This window comes from Numenius arquata, chromosome 4 (genome assembly GCF_964106895.1).
Source record: "Numenius arquata chromosome 4, bNumArq3.hap1.1, whole genome shotgun sequence".
NCBI classification, from domain to species: domain Eukaryota; kingdom Metazoa; phylum Chordata; class Aves; order Charadriiformes; family Scolopacidae; genus Numenius; species Numenius arquata.
This window is the reverse complement of record NC_133579.1, coordinates 28478807-28495968: the sequence shown is the minus strand read 5'-3', so window position 1 is coordinate 28495968 and position 17162 is coordinate 28478807.

Sequence of the window (17162 nt, the reverse complement as noted above, 5' to 3'; positions counted from 1 at the left end):
GAGCAGACTGCAAATTAGTGAAACTGGTGCTAATTTTGTGCACTGAGGAAAGATAGAGACTTACCGGCACAAACAGGGAAAAATATTCTCATTGACAAACTTTCTAGCTTTACTTTAGGCTCTGCGCATAACTGCAGGGCTCATATGAGAATGTAATTGGTAGAGTAGGCAAGTATTCCTCCTTTGAGTTTTTAGAGGATAGGGTACTGGAATCTCTTGATTTCATTCATCAAAAATGTGGTTACCTAGCCTAGGTATTATGTCAAGGAAAAGTTTTACTAATTCCTAGAATGTAGATTTATCACTTTTTCCTTTAATATCTGAAGAGTAGCTTGATGTAGTAACTCTCTGTAAACAAGTAATTACATTCATGCTATGCTCCTGAAGTGAGAAAGGTGTCTGCATCCAAACCACTGTCTGAAATGAGAACAAGCAAGGAGCAGATGTCTTATTTGTATATCCATTTCCCCAGCAACAAGTTGCATGTAATAACATTAATTAAACCACAAACAGCTGTAATTTTCTAGGAGCTAATGTATCTATCTTTACAAGCTATATAATCAAGGATAAAATCAAGATCTGTAAGATGTACTAATCTTTCTTTCATTTTTCTACTATAACAATATCTCTTGGGAGAGCAGCAGCCTGGAAAGATAAGTCTGAAAGATAAGGAGTCAGTTTGCTTTCTGTGGTTGCTGAGCCAGTCTGAACACCTGCTCTGCTCTTGTGTAATTTCTCTGCACACAGCTTCAAATGGTGTTTAATGATCACCCACAGCATTTATAATAAAAACTGAATAAAAGCTCCATACAGAGAAAATAAATGCATCTCTAGTGAGCTTGAATGTTGACTTGAGAAATAGACGAAAACATAGTTCTTCAATATTAAATAAGATTTTCTCACTGAACTAGAGGTAGACAATTGATCTTCAGTTCTGTGGCCAAACAAGAAATACAGGGACGACCATTTTTATTTTGCTGGGATTCACAAAGGAAATCTAATTCAAGAATGAACATCAGCCACAGCAAAACAGAACAAACAAGTAAAATCTTTTTCAGCAGTTCATTTGGCAAAAATACTGCATCATGCTCTTCTGTGTGGGGACCTTGCACAGGTTATCTGGGCTTTGCAGTACTTGAGCTCTAAAGTCACAGTGGTCAGGCTTAATAAACTGCTAAATCCTGATCCGAATAGTCCAAGAGGAGGAGTACCAGCATGGACAGGGTGACCTGTTGTCACAGACAGAGTGATCAACTTCACTCATAAGAGAGAAGTAGTGAAATATTTATTAAGGTGAAACAGTGATTTAACAAAATCAGTAGTAAATGCGATAGTGTTTTACAAGATTCGATGGCAAGGTACACTTTATTATTTACTGCATAGAGGACAGGGTCAGACAAGCTGTCAGGGAGACCCTCTCATTGAGTCACAAGGTTCAGAAAGGACCCCCTTGCTTTCTAAACTCCTTCTCAGTGAGGAGTCTAGGTGCAGCTGGATCCAATCCTAGTCCCAGACTTGGTCAAGGGTTTATGTCTAAAGGATTATATATGCGCAATCAACCCTTTATATTACTTAGCTAAGATTTCAAAGTTTAGCATGCTATTAGTCACTTATCAAGAATCTGTTGCAGCAGGAATCTCTCAACCTCAAGGAGTAGAACCTTAAGCGAGCGTCCTCACAAAAGGGGAGATCCTGGCATGTAGCCCGCTGCCATACAGGAGAGCTCAAAGGGCTCTTGGGCTGTCCACTATTTATGGAGTAAGATAATTGACCTATAGTCATATTTTCATGGGAATAAAATATCTAGGTCCCTACTCCAGACAGTGTTTTGGCTATGTTACCAGCCATCCCCCAAAATCCAGGTGCAAGTTATCGCAACTAATGTTGTGATGGCCATGGTGGCCATGGCGGCCATGGCCCGAGCAGGAGCTGGGGCGGGGGGAAGAAGAGGGGGAAAAACATGGAGAGCACACCGCCACACCTGTTTATCTTATGCCAGGTAGTGCACCTGTGTAAAATTGAATGATTCTACTGATTTCAATACAGCAATGCCATTCACAACATTGAGACCCGGTGCTTTACTTGCAATGTTAGTTGGTTCTTGTAATCAATTAGAAGTTTTTATTTGAGCCTGATGCTTACTTCAAAATCACTTGAGAAAATGGATAATTTTTTATTTTTTTTAGTAGATGCCCTTGAATAGCAATGGTTCAGAGCTAAGAAGTACTTTTCCAGTAAGTATAGTTCAGGGGTGAAGGAAGATTACTGTTGTGTTATAATTCTCTTCCAAATCATTTTAACTTGTTGAGTTTCACTGTCTGGGTTTTGTATCACAAAACACTTGCTTAGGTATCTCATAAAGATTTAGATTGCTTATATGTGATTTGAGCAAAATATTTTTAAATCTAAATGGCTCATGTCCCATAGTCAAAACCAGTTTAATTTCTAAATTTGAAAGCTGTGATACTACTATGCTACCAGTATTTAAAGATATTTAGTCCTTACTGCATCACTCAATACCTGCTGATATAAATAACGGATGATATATTGGAAAGCAGATGTGAAAGGATACTTCATTCCTATATCAAATTAAATTAAGACATCTGAAAACTTTAAGTATCTTGCTTTCTGTAGCAAAATAATCTATTGGTTTTTTTCTCTTTGGTCAGAATTTGCTGAACACAATTTTTTGTCTTAAATAAAAATACTATCTTTAAACAACCATGTTTGATTTTTGCTGATGACCTTTATAAGGCACCCACCACAACAACAACAGCAAAAACCCCCAAAAGATTTTGTTCATAGTAGAAAACTAAGGTTGTTATAAATCTCTGCTGGGTCTCGTAATATGTATTTCAAATCCCATTAATTAAACGCCTTCAGCAAAACCAATTTGCCTTCTTGGAGTTTCCGCTAGTCTATCTTAAATGTCATCAACATACAGAAGAGACCTCTGGGCTTTTTGAGCTGCTGCAGCATGCAGATTGTGCAGCATATCGTGGAAGGGCACTGTTTCACCACAGCACCATCTGCTTGAAAGTGCAGGGGGAAATGCTGAACAGTTTTCTGAGTTTCATGCCATAAAAACAGTTAACAGGAGCTCATTATCCTACAGCAGTTCCCATTGTAATCACATTACATTCATGCAGAGAAAATTGCCTGCCTGAACAGTAAGTCCTTTGTATTGTTTAACCCTGGTTGGATGCTTCCTGCCATTTCTGCAACGTGGATCTCTTCAATTGTTTTCACTACAGGAGAAATATTTTGTGGATATGAGACTCAAACAGCATTCCGCAATGTCTAGTGGAAGTCAGCACTTCACAAAAACAGTCTAAATGGAGTACTGTTTCTTTGTTTTCTCACATTATTACATTTTTGGTTTACTGAAATAATTTTCTTTGAGGAAAAGTTAAATGATCTTGGTAAAAAGAGAAAAGCAGTAGTTCAGATATCAGAAAGATGATCTTATAATAATTATAAAATCTATTAATTAGGTAGATTACAAACTCTCTGAAAAATTACTCCAGCTCAAATGGCTCTTGGGCTACTCATTATTTATGGGGTTAGATGATTTGACTCATAATCATATTTGCATACCGATTGTAGATGTTAGTTTCCTTGAAATTTGGTGAGTGGGACATTTACCAGCACTGTGTTTAGGTGAGCGTGTTAAAATAGCCCTTGGCTGTCGTGTTGTTATCTGGCTCTCCTGAATCCACTTTGAGCAGACACATCCTTCACAATCACCATTGGTGATTATTGCTAGAGCAAAGTAGAAAAAGGTCAGGTTGGGGGAAAGGGGAGGAGCACACTATCACACATCCCAATCTGTTGCCCTACTAGCACTAAATATCAATGAATGAGAGGTTAAAACAGTCTAATATAATAACATTACTCTATTTTTTGTGTTTAAAACCTTAGCCTTCCTATTTCTTTTGCTTGCTGTGTGTGAGCTAAGGAAAGGCAGTTTGCTGTACTGTGGCTGTATGAACACTAATATGTTGCAGAGAGGTAAATTCAGTTGTAGATGTCTTGCAAGTCTGATATTCTATGCTAACTCTCCTTATGTATACTCTTTTGTAAATTCAACTAGTACAAGCAGATAGTGATTTGTACATTTTGTTTAACTGATGTCATCAAGACACAAATATGTAGAACACTTCACAGCCTCTGAGCTCTTTCACAGTTGTAATGAAACACAATTACCATCCAAACTGCACTCAGGGTTACCAAATGGGAAGGTTAGTGTTTTTCATTGTTTTATATTTTTTCCTCTCCCTCTTCATATCTCAGTTATGACTAAACTGAGATACAAGAAAGCTCTTCTGTAACTTTTCAGAATCAAACCTGGTGATGCTCGTATAAAATGTGGTGGTTGTGGTGATGATATATAAGAAAAAGTAAGTACTTTCATTTTGTTTCCTGATATGCTCATCCTCAACATCATCCTCAGGTATGTTTAACATCAGTTTTTGCTTGAAAGAGTTTTTACTTTATTCCTATGATTTATCAGTGAAACTAGTTACACAGAGAGAATTTCTGGCCTTACTAGAATGGAGTTTTTATAGTTTTTCATTTGAGACAGAGATTGCAGGTCAATAGTCTGATTATTATGCAGTTTTGCATGTGTTTAGGTTTTTGGTATAACCTAAAGAATATGAAGAGGTAGAAAATATCTAGAATAGCCTTTAGGCTTTCACATGAGCTACAGGTAAAATCGAAAACTTTATCCTTTTCTTGTGGTGTTATGAGAAACAGGGGGAATCCTTCGACCCCTGTATTTTTTATCCTGCCTTTGTGCTCTTATTCATTTGCTTTACCGTTGCTTTCCCAGCATTTTCCTTTGACTCCATGCTATATTCATTCAATTTCTCCTGACAAACATTTCACATTGGCTGGAAACAACCTTGGAACTTCATTTGGAAGAACTGCACCCAAGTGGACATCAGGTGCATCTAGGGATCCCACACATCTCTTACCTAGACCACAGGGGCAGAGAAGAGATGGAAAAACTTTTATTTCCTTTTAAAGCTACTGTGAAGTTTTGGGGGTTTTTTTCTGGTCTGTTTTGAGTTTTTTATTATTATTAATATTTATTTATTTCAAGGAAAACCAAATGAGACTCATCCACTCCTTGAATTTGAACTTTATGTGCAAGTTTGGTATCTAAGGTGCAAGTTTAATGGAAAGACTTGTTCTTGTCTTAAACTCCTAGTTTTGTCACATGTTAAGTGAACCTACTTTAGCCTATATTTTCCATGGGGAAAAACTCTTAGAGATTCCCCAGTTTTAAGAATTTTTGAAAAGCTTTTTAAAAACTGTTTAACCTCAGTGATATGATTAAACCATGAAGCCCAAATAGAAGCTTTTCCAACTTGTATTTGAAAGCAGAGTTCTGGACTGTTAGACATTATTTATGAGTAGTAATTTTAGCTGTTAACAAATACTTTTATTAGTTAATTTTTTATTTTTTTCAAGGAAAACAACTGTAGATATTGATTAGATAAACTTAATCTGAGTTATTATTGTAAGAAACTAAAGAACATGTAATTCCTAAGCATTCATTCCCTATCCTATCCATTTCATTTTAGCATATGTGCTACTTTTCACAGCACTTTGTGCATCAGAATTCTTTATAGTCCCAGTTTGGCTAATTATATTATAAAAATATTACTGGATGTGGGTAAGGACAGAGAAATCTTCAAATATTTGAATGTTTGGAATAAATAGGCCATTTTCTTTAATGCTTAAACACTTCTAATCTCTTATCTACCTTTATTAAATCTGTGAAATTGCTTTATTGATCATTTGTGGGCATATGTGTTAATCTTGATTATATGATAAATAGGGATGTAGTTTTTAATCACCATATAATTAAGGAAACAATCATATTCTCACGAAAGACAGTAAATACAAATTAAACTTTTTAAGCCTTAATTGTGAGAGTTAATGGATTGAAATGTGATTAAATGTGGCCCAGAAAAAAACTGAAGATTTCTGAGACTGTATTTTTTAATGGTTGAGAGTTTTCCCAGTATAGAGTCAATACAATCTACTTCAGTTATTTCACAAAGACTAGTCCAAATTCTTCCCATGTTTTGGTGGTGTTCCAGTGAAATAGATATATTCAGGGAGAATAAATGTATGAAAAGATAGTTCTTATTTGAGATAAATCTCACAATTATGTCATTTGATAAAATAGAAAAATGTCTTCTCAAAAAGGGAGGAGGTTCTTAGTCCTTCCAAAACACGGCAAACTGTGTAAGCTGTCTTTTGTTTCCCACAGTTTTCCATGAAGACTTCTGCCAGGAGTTTGGATTTGCAATACTATATGGAAAGATAGCTCTGAGGATCTTTAAGATTTATTGACTGTAGAAGTCTGCAACTACTTCAGTTTGTTGTCTTTTGATATATCACTGTTTCATCAATAAAATTTCAAATTCTGCTCTTGTTCACCACACTGCTTTCACTTCTTTTTATCTTAGTGTCCTCAGAAAAGTTTCAGAGTGTATTCCTTATTTGGTGACCTGCACCATCATTGTGTGAGACAGCGCTGGCACTGTGATTGCTGAAGTTGATCTTCTGCAGACCTCTCTTGGAATGACAACCCAGTTGACAATTCATGTTTGTTAATTACCTTTGAAGGGGTTTGGGTTGTTTTAGTTTTACTTTTGCTTTTTTAAACATCTTTACATTGTCTTTATGATAAATTAGCTACATGCAGTTATACTGATTACCTTCGAGCATGCTATTGAGAGAGTGTCAAAGTATTATAGAAGATATATGAGGGCACTGGTTGGACGGATCTCTCTCTCCTTATAAATAGTTCTTGATATATTTATCTGCAAGAATTTTGAAGTGCAAATGTATTGTCTTTTTCCTTAAGTATCAATTTTTCATTGATTACTGATACTGATACTTGAGATTACATACTTAAAATATTTATTTTCTTGGTTTTATCTAGTCTATTAAACTAATTAATTATTTTAGAAATCAAAAAATGATTTTTTTTACTTAATTTTCTTCATTTCTTACTCTTTTCAAGCACTCATACAGGTTTTTTTTTTGTGTGTCTGTTTTGTTTTACAGAACAAGTCAGTCGATAGATAGAAAACTGAAACCTTTTTCTGCCTCTAGCAAGGAATTAGTTTTGCACAGCCATCTCTAAATTGAATTAGTTTGCAGATAGTCCTCTTATCTGTACGCTTTAGAGAGATTAAAACCTCAGGGTTTGGAGCACTGACTGACCTCTGCAACTTTAAATTTTTTGTTCGTCTTCTTTGTTAAAGCAATTTATTTATCATTTCTAATGTCAAGGGTTTTATCCATGAAGCTTTTAAGCTTATTAGGAACCTTCCATCTGGAACACTATATTAGCAAAAGCTTCTCAGAGGAATCTCTTATAATTACAATGTATTTGTTTAGATGTGTGTACTTAAAAATATATTACTTCTCGTCAAGGTTTAGAAGTCAACTTGGACTTCACTACTTTCAATTATGATTTTCTAATTCTAACCTCACAGTCTTTCCTCTTCCTTTTAGTACATCTTTGCTTTTTTTTCATGTTGGATTAAATAATCCTGAAATAATATGATGATGAGTATGCGATTTAAAGTAAAAATTGACCTTTCAGTCAAATATGCATATACAGTGAATTAAAAAATGAGGAGGCAAGATATAATCTAAATGAGAGCATATGATATATTTGCAGGGTAAGTGTTGATCTTGATTTCTATGACACACATGAAGAGATAGCACAACACAGACTCATCAAGTCTCACCAGTTACTATTATGTAAACGACATGCTTCACATTGCTACACTGTATTTTTCCATTGAGTATAACTTTGACAAATATTAACCATATATTAAGCTTAATAAACCTGTACTGTTCTTCAGGCTAAACTTATTCTTATTTGTATATAACTGATACAACATTGCTACCTCTCATTCATCCAAACCAATTTTTTTTAATGATAGAGTTAAATTTAGCAATTTCGTAAATTTAAAAGAAAAAATATAAACATAATATTTTATAATTGTTAATTGTTTCAATTATTTCTTAAAATGAAGAATGTTGGATTATGCATTTATTAAAATGCATTTATTAAAAGGGTTACATTACAAATGTCAAACATACTAGCATGAAGCTGTTAAAAGGAATTGGTAAATTTAGTTTGTTTTAAACACTTCATTTCTTGAACTCAATGAAAATATTTTTTTTTTTTATGTGATTTCTAGTAATAGATGTTTTTCCTTTTATAATATCAACAATTCTCACAAGACGGTAAAAACATTTCTTATCTAAGAATACTGTTTGTAAATGACATGGGATGGAAACTGAGAGGCCACATTTTTGCAATATATCTGTTTACAATTTCCTTCCGCATGACGCAATAACATGCAGAAATACTCAGAATTTCTTGGAGCAAGACTGGTACACCTACACATCCTAGGGCTGCATTGCTCAGATGTGGTAACCCCACAACTTGGAAACCAAGTAATTGTGTTAATACGGAATTGGACTCAGATATGTTGACACTGATTATTTTGGCTCTGGAATGACTTTGAAATGCTTTGTACTGTGTAAAGTAGATGTATCATTTATGTCTTCAAACTACTGTAACTCAGACTGGGGACAAGGGGAGGCCAATGTGACTTGGTGTTATTTCTCTTCCGAGTCTGCCCACCTCTCAGCCCTGAGAAAGTTGATTCTGTGCTACTGGGAGTCCTCCACATTAAAACTTAATATCTTCAAGACTGTGATGTCATCATGACTGGATGATTTTAAAGCTCACAGACCTTCTTATGGCTTCACTTTTTTTTTTTTTTTTTTAGGGGTTGCAGGAAGACCATGCTATGCTTATGTCTAAGTATTTTATCAAAGGCTCAAAGTATGACCCCTTGTGATTGCAGACCCTTAATTTTCATCTACAGTCAAACTGGGCTGTGCCTTTAATATTTTCTGTCATAAAATTTTTGTCTGATGAGATGAAGAATTTGTCACTCTCCTTGGCAGCTGTTCCAATGATTAAACATTCTCATTGATAATTGTTATGGTTTGAAGAACCGACAGCAATTTATTGTTGTTTAGACAATTATTCTATCACCAAATGACCCCTTCGCATCTGGGAAGGGAAATCAGAAGAACACAAGAAAACCCAAGGGTTAAAATTTAAATGGATTTAATAGAATAATACTAAATAACATTAATAACTCTAAAGAACAAATATTGATCCTGATACCAGTATAAAATATACAAGGATTATACTCAACCAATTACACCAGTAGGAAGTTGTGCACTCCCAGCAGTGGACCGCAAATGTCAGATACCGTGAGTGCTATGGCTTCAGAAGGAAGGGAAAAGCTCAGGGGTCCTGTACTGGGGTAAGAAGTTCTCAGGATTGCAGCCATCATAGAACAGATAAACCCCCTCAGCAAACTTTCTAATTTATATTGAATGCGTTGTTCATTGTATGAAATAATCCAATTAGCAAGCTTGGGTCTAGTGTCCAGGTCTCACTCCTCATCCCTACACCTGGCAAGGCTTGAAAACACTGAGACCTTGAAACCCGCTGTCCTAGCTTGAGGTAAAACAGAACCAACTTTCTGTTCAGTAATTTTACTTCTTAGCTACATGTTTTCTAACTTTCTGAAATTAACAGCATATTGTGGAGAAAACTGTTCATTCTCAGAGTGATAAGGCCAATGTTTACAGTTCATGCCAAGGAATGGCATGCAGAGACGCTCTTGCTCATACTTATTGCTATAACAACCAAGGTCAGATTTTGTTGTTTGGCCCATTGGAGGGTCAGAAATGGAGAAGCATAGAGGGGTCCTACCTTCAGGGAGAAGCGGACAGCGCAGGTGACCCAAAACTGACCAGCAGGGGTATTCCAATCCATCTGCCCCATGCTCAGTATAAAAGCTGAGGGATCAGAGTCAACTCTTTCTTCTATGGCCAATGTCCGAAGAGGACCCTGTCTGTTCATCTGCCTTTGATCCCTGTGTGTTCCTGACTCCAGAGCTGGAATCCATTTCCCATCCATTGCTGAGTCCAGTCTGGGACTTCTCCAGTGCCTGCTGGTGATGTCATCCTGGCAGCTTGATATGGTTTTGTATATATTGTATCTATTTCATTATTTCCTTTTTCTTTTATTATTAATATTTCATTAGTTTAGTTCCTTCTAAACTCGTAAATTTCTTTATCTCTCCTCCTCCTTGGAGCGAAAGGTGGGGGGAGAACATCTGTTGCCCGTAATTGGCCAATTCAGACTAAACCACGACACCCGCATACCGTAGCAAATATTTTCACAAATTCAAACACTGCAGTCTTATAGAAACACATTTTTCCCAAGCGTTAGAAGAGACCTTACTGAAAAGTAGAATTGTTGAAATAGAAATTAATCCTGTGTTGCTCAAACCAGGACATTAATACAAAAACCTACTTATTTAATAAAAAGACAAATGGATAGCAGGCACTATCAATTCTGCAAATGAAAATGAAATTTTTTTCTAGGTTCACTAGAAATAAAACAAAATCAGTGCTGAAGAATTTAAATGAAAATTATATTAATCATTGAGAAACAAGAAAACCTTTGAGGGAAATAATTTTCTGTCCAAAACTAAGAAGGAAACTAGAAAATGTTTATTAGAACATTAAGCCAGGAGTACTCCAGGTTGCCATTATACCCGTAGTAAGATTTTTTGGTTTCATTCAATGAATATAGGGTTTTCTGGAGCATGTTTTGTCTTAAAAGTTTCGGTGTTTATTTTTTCTTCTTTTTATTTACTTTGAATTAGTACTTCACAGGGATATACTGAAAATGCTTTTTAAAATTCTAATTAAAAAAATGCTGTCCAATGGAACTCTTCTTAGATCATAATCAGTTATATTCAATATCACTAAGTTCTGAATGATCAATAATCCTAAAACAAAAATACAAAAATCCTAATACAAAAATAATGCTACTAACTCTTACTTATACACCATTTTTAACTTATTGTAGCTTTACAAATAAATCATACTAAAGATATTAAAATTGTAATAGGCAATCCACCTATGGAGAATTTCCTTTTACTGTAGTAAATTTCCATTTATGTTTTTGTTGGCAAGCAGTGTCCCTGTTGTTATTTTTAGGTGCCCTGTTGATGTTTTCTTTGGCTTTCCAAACTATTAATCTCCTTTTGAAGCAGCCTCTCCATATCTCTCACAGAATGTAATTTCTCCTCATACATGCTAACAGATCCTTTGTCTTATAGAATCCGTTCAATGCTCTGACTAATAAATTTTTGGTATCACCCCATGAAATCTTCAGAGCTGCTTGGAGACAAGTCCAGCAGTACTCATAATCACCACACTGACTATGATATCCTATGAAAATATGAAAAAAAAAAGAAACCACAAAATTGAAGTTGTTTGGGTTAGATGTAGTCATAGCAATTAAAAGAGTCCACTCCCACTCCTTTAAATTTGGCTAACTTTACAGCACAAGGAATAATTGAGTTTCATTTTGCCCTTTTCAGACAGATTGTTTAGCATCTGGCAATATTTGTCAGGCAAAATGTTAGTCAGCTACAGTGATGAAATTTAATTACTCTGTTGGATAAAAAATGTTTGTCGATCATACAATATATGAAATTTACAGGAACTGTTGTTCTGCTCAAAAATGTTTTACAAGCTACATGCATATTATCAAAATCCAGTTTGTATATAATAGAAGGCAACATCATGGATGCTCTCAGCCAGCTCCACAAACCAAGCAATAACTTCTTACGCAAAATTATCCAACACTATTTATAATTTTCATCCATAGTACTATGATATTTTCCCAAAGTACAAAAGGATTTCACATTGATAGCAGGTAGAATTCTTCTGGTAAGTACTATATGGCACAGTTTGGCAAATATTCTCCAACATTCTTGTGAAATCAGATTTTTTCTTTTTTTTTTTTTTTGATTCAGAGGTGGTTATCAATGGCAAATTGAATGCAGATGAGATAAATTGTAATTAAATTCAGTTGTTCGTTCTGTGAAGTCTGCCATCTGATTTATATTTTTTCTGGACCCACACATATTTTCAGAGAAGGTGTTTGTGCCAACTCAGTCTTTTTGAGAGTGCATCCACAATGACATGTTCTTAACCCCACTGTTACAATGAGAGTTTTCCCACTAATTTCACTGAAACTAAACGAGCCTTTTCATGCATTGAAGATGGACCAGAGATATCTCTTTGTTTAGACATAAAAAACTGCCAATGGCTAACTTCCTTAACCACTGATCTTAAAGTATTCCTTAGTGTTTGAAAGGTTTAGGTATCTGGTACCATTTATCATTTTATTTATAAATATATATACACACATGCACACACATATATGTATCGTTACCATGTATCACTATTTACATTTCTACAGCTGGAACATTATTTGTGGCAGTGAAAATATTGGAAATCTATGCACTATGTGCATACATTCTGGGTTAGAGAAGGTGCAAAAAAAATCAGGAACAGTGTGTGTGTCTGGACAGCTCTCGATCAGTCTCTTTCAAAAGGGGGTGTCTTAAATTCCCTTACAGTAAAGCAGAGCATATCACTCTATGCTTATGAGAAAAGAAGCAAAAATATTACTATTTGAACTCACTAATAATGAGACTCAGCTGATGCCATCACAAAAGTTCATCTCCTCTCCAGTAAGTAACCTTGATTTCCCTTTACCTGTTTGTCCTTGTTGTAAGTAACTTTCCCTCCAGATTAGAGCAATTTTTGCTCTAATTTAATTGGTTATGTCCAGATTTCTTGTCAAAATACAGGTGAAAGTAACTCCTATGCTGTTTATGGCCACAGAAGATGGAAGGGAGGGAAGGAGCATGCCATCCTGGTATGCTCCTTGTACTCAACAGTAAACATCATTGCTTTATTCCACTCCTTACTAAAACTTGTATTGGCAAAAGCTGCAAGGTCTGAGCTGTTGTGTAGGAGCTTGCTGCAAAGGTCTTTAGATAGCACACTAAAACAGTACACTAACTTTTTAAGATTAGCAGCATATAGAAAAAGTTTTACATTTAAAGTCTTAAGGCTTTGACTCTTGAAATTATGAACTTAAAAATTCCAGTATGCATCTTATATCTCTAATGCAATACGTAGTACAATATATTATTGTTATACAGACCATTTACATAGCGTAGATCAGCATGCGTTGTGTTAGCAGTAAGATTCTTAAGCTAAAATTCTGCATTAGAAGCCTACTGACTTGATTAGGGCTTTCTGCCAACTGACCTATGGCAATGACCAAGGTCAACTCCACCAGAGAGGAAGCTAGGTGAATCCCATGAGGTCCGAAGGGGTGAGTGTTTCCAGCAATGCAGTAGCCCTGAACACGGACTTGTGCTTGTGTAGCAATTTGAACTCTCTCTTGCCATATAAGTTTAGATAGACATTATCTGAGGCATCCAACCAGGCTGAAAGATTGTTTGTGTCCAGCTGGACAGAAATACACGCGAAGCAGTGAACTGTGAAGGCTGTAAAGACCTGAAGGGACTCTACCTTTAGGCTTTACGGCAGGGCTCACATTCCTACATGTAATCACAGCCTGTCTGATTCCCTCATCACATGAAAAAATGTAGAAATTCAAAAGACAAGAAAGACTGGGGTATCTTGTCAGGCAAACAACATCTGGTCATTTTTACATATCTATATTCTGCTATATATTTTCTTCAACTACATATTCAAAGGCCTTCTAGAAATACACTTTTTGATAGCTGGATTTCATATTTTTTAAAATTCTGTACCAAGTCTAATAAAGAACCGTTACATTTGCCTATATCTAGTTGGATCCAAAAGTAGCCACAATATATGTATTTCTTTATATTGACTGTATACAATGGGTTCTAATGTTTTATCTTAGTGTTTGTGAACAAATTTCCAAAGCTTGGATTACCTGACCTCTTGGGAAAGTTTATGATCTGGAAGTAAGTCAAACCTCAAAACTCTATTAAATAAATTAAACCATAATGCTAATAAAAAAAATATCAGAGCACTCAGGTCAGCCAACAATTTTACTGTAGCTTATATTTTTGATGGAAGAGAAATAAAATTTATATAGAAAACCAGACCATTTTGATACCTCTTGCTTTTAAGGGACTATAAAACTTAATTTATGTACTTTTAAAGGCAGTCTCCCCTATTATACTGACAATAACATGGATATTGAGATGACTCTCCATTTATTCTACAGGTTAACAGGAGTTCAGATTCACTGTTAATTCAGAACATCCTATTCAATAACAATTTTCTTTTTTTTTCTTCAATGAATTATGGTGATTTATGTGTAGTATTTTTCTGGGAAGAAATACTGTTCACTAGAGACTTGGTTGAGCTCAAAAAAGTACATTTAATTTAGGACTGCAGGTTTCACTTGAATAAGATTGATGTTACCCAATATCCGCTAGTTACGAACTGACAGAACAAAACCTATTTTCTCCAGAAATATTAGGAATGCACCTGGGAACATTAGAAACAGTACTGTAAACCCTGTCCTATTGCAGCAGGTAGTATTCCCTAGCAGAAGGGAAAATACAGAAGTATATATGTACATATCCATCCCCAATAGTGGCATATTCACGTGTAGCAGGTCAATTCAAATCTTCAGTTTACCATACTATTTAGGCACTCACTTCATTCAGAAAATGTATACTTTTGTCCCTTAGGAATAATTGTTCGAGAGATGAGGTGTCAATGAAAAGTTTGTCTTGAGTAGCCTATGAAGCTTAAGATGCTTCTTCCAAAATTAACATGTGGGAGGTTCTATTTGGAAATAGTTCCTCTAACTGTTGACTCCGTCTTTCTTTTCAAATACATACTGGTCGCTGGTAAACTCAGCTGAGCACAGATCATACAGTGATTTCCATCTGAAACATCTGTGGCAAGCACGTTTCCTCTCTGCAGAAAACGGAAGGGAAGAAAAGGTAGAGGAATGTATCCTTTTGAGGCTTTGGTATGGAGAAATAAAACCATGGGAGAACACACTATGACTGAAAAGCAAATTATTATATTCCTGTTCAGTGTGTACATTCCTATTCATGTTCCTTCATGCTTTAACTCAGCACTGCTCCAGGAGTATAACTGAAGTAAAGAAGCAAACAACTATACATCTTGTAGGGTCTTCCCATCTCCATACCCTGTGCAGCAAGCCATCTTCATCAGTGTTGCTGTGGCCAAAGGGTCCTCTATGTTTTTTCTGGTAGTAGATGCATTGCATATATATCCTATGTATTTTCATAATTCCCAAAGTAAAACTGACAGGGTTTTATTGGAAAAGAGATAAGCATCTTAGCCTGCAGCCTGCTGTGAAAATCACTAGATATACTTTCCTAGATGTGAATTACCCTCCATCTCAGTAAGATAATTTCTCTGTCTCTTAACTGGTTCTGTGAAAGAAACACAAAAAAATAAAGTAAAAAATTAACAAGGATAACTTTAAACCACACTATGTGAAATGGACATTGCATGTATTCTGAGATACTTGGGGTGATGTTAACAAAGTTCACCTCCATTTGCCACAGGACATTGTCGTAGAAATAAGAATACTGGTTTTAGAAAGAATTCTGTTAAATATAAGTGCAAATTTCCATTTGGTTTGGAGTTTGAGTAGCAGAAAATAGAGTCAATGAGAGTCATTAACAGCCCTGTAAATACACAGTACTGAACTGGATGGTTGGAAGTTGTGTTCAAATGAATTCAGAAGACAAGAAATGACGACAGTTCAGAATTTCACAGTTTAATTCACCTAGTATATCTTGAAAGAGCCTTTGCTTCTGATAAGGAACACAACATTAAAGGGCTGCTTCAAGCATTTGAGAGTGGTTTTTTTTAAATGTATGAAGTTAAAAACAGACATGCAATACATTTTTCAGCTGCTGAGATCTTGGATAAAATACAGGCAGCAATGCTGAACAGCAATTTATATTTAAGGACTATAAAAAAATTCGGGGGTGGGGAGGAGGGACCTTTATATGGCTAACCCTTCAGGTGAGTTAATATAGATCCCAATTTGAGGGAGAAATTGCTCTCCAGACCAGAGTAAATCATAAACATCTTGATATACTTTGATTTATAACATCTCTTTCTCAGGCATTTCTGCTACTCAGCTCCCTGCTCAGTGCTACACTTTCTGTTTGATACTGTAAACTCCTCCTGTACATTAGGCACAGTTTTAATGCCCCTACAGGAAGCTGTTACAGGACTAGACACTGCATGCTTGGGGGCATGCTGAAGTCCCTTTGGTTATTCTTAAAAGTCAGGAGCCCAGCCTTTAGATTCAATATGCTGTGTACACGTCCCCGCCGCATCAGAGCTGAGACTTGCTGCTCCCCTGCATTCTCCTTTCCTCAAAAAAAAGCTGTGAGTCCATGCTGCTAGCTGCCTGCTTGTAAGGGTTGTGATTGGAGGCCGTAAGGCATTCAGCTTAACACAGCGGCCCATAGCCTGTACGGAGCTCTGTGGGTCTAACCTCTTCTTGCCCTTTCTGTTCACAAATGAAACAAGCAGTCATTGCTGTGTCACTTCATGTCAGCAATAAATCAGTGCCTAGTTGCATACATCCCCCTTGTAACGACTCTAAGCTTTCTAAAACATTTTTAAGCTTTTTTTTAAAAAATATGCAAGTATTGAATGGCTTTCCAAGCAATTTAATTGTGATTTAATTAGTCAGATGGGTTGTTTTGTTTTTCAGTCTCTTATTGTATCTGGCTGGTATTCTCAGAAGCTGGCTGCTAGCAACTTTCACTCCAGACTCGCGGTGCTACTGTTTTAACCATGTGCTGGCTGGTGTTGCCAACAGAAGCATCTCAGGGATAAAGCTACATTTTTCAGAAATGAGCTCTTAATTTTGACTTCCGAGACTGTTCCCTTGAAGGCGTTGGCAATGCTGCTTTCTGTACAAACCTGCTGGCCTGGATACAAATGCTCCCACTCTTTGGTCAGTGTGATCTGAGAAATAGCACTTTGACCATCCTCTCCTCTTTTATCTGTGTGTAATGAGTTGGATGTTGTAGTTTTTCCCAGTCAGCTTATAGAACACTGATTGTGGCATTTCTGTAGTGTGATGACTTTTATGGGTTTCCATAGATTTTTTGGTGTAAATTAAATAGTTGTGAATACAAATTGCA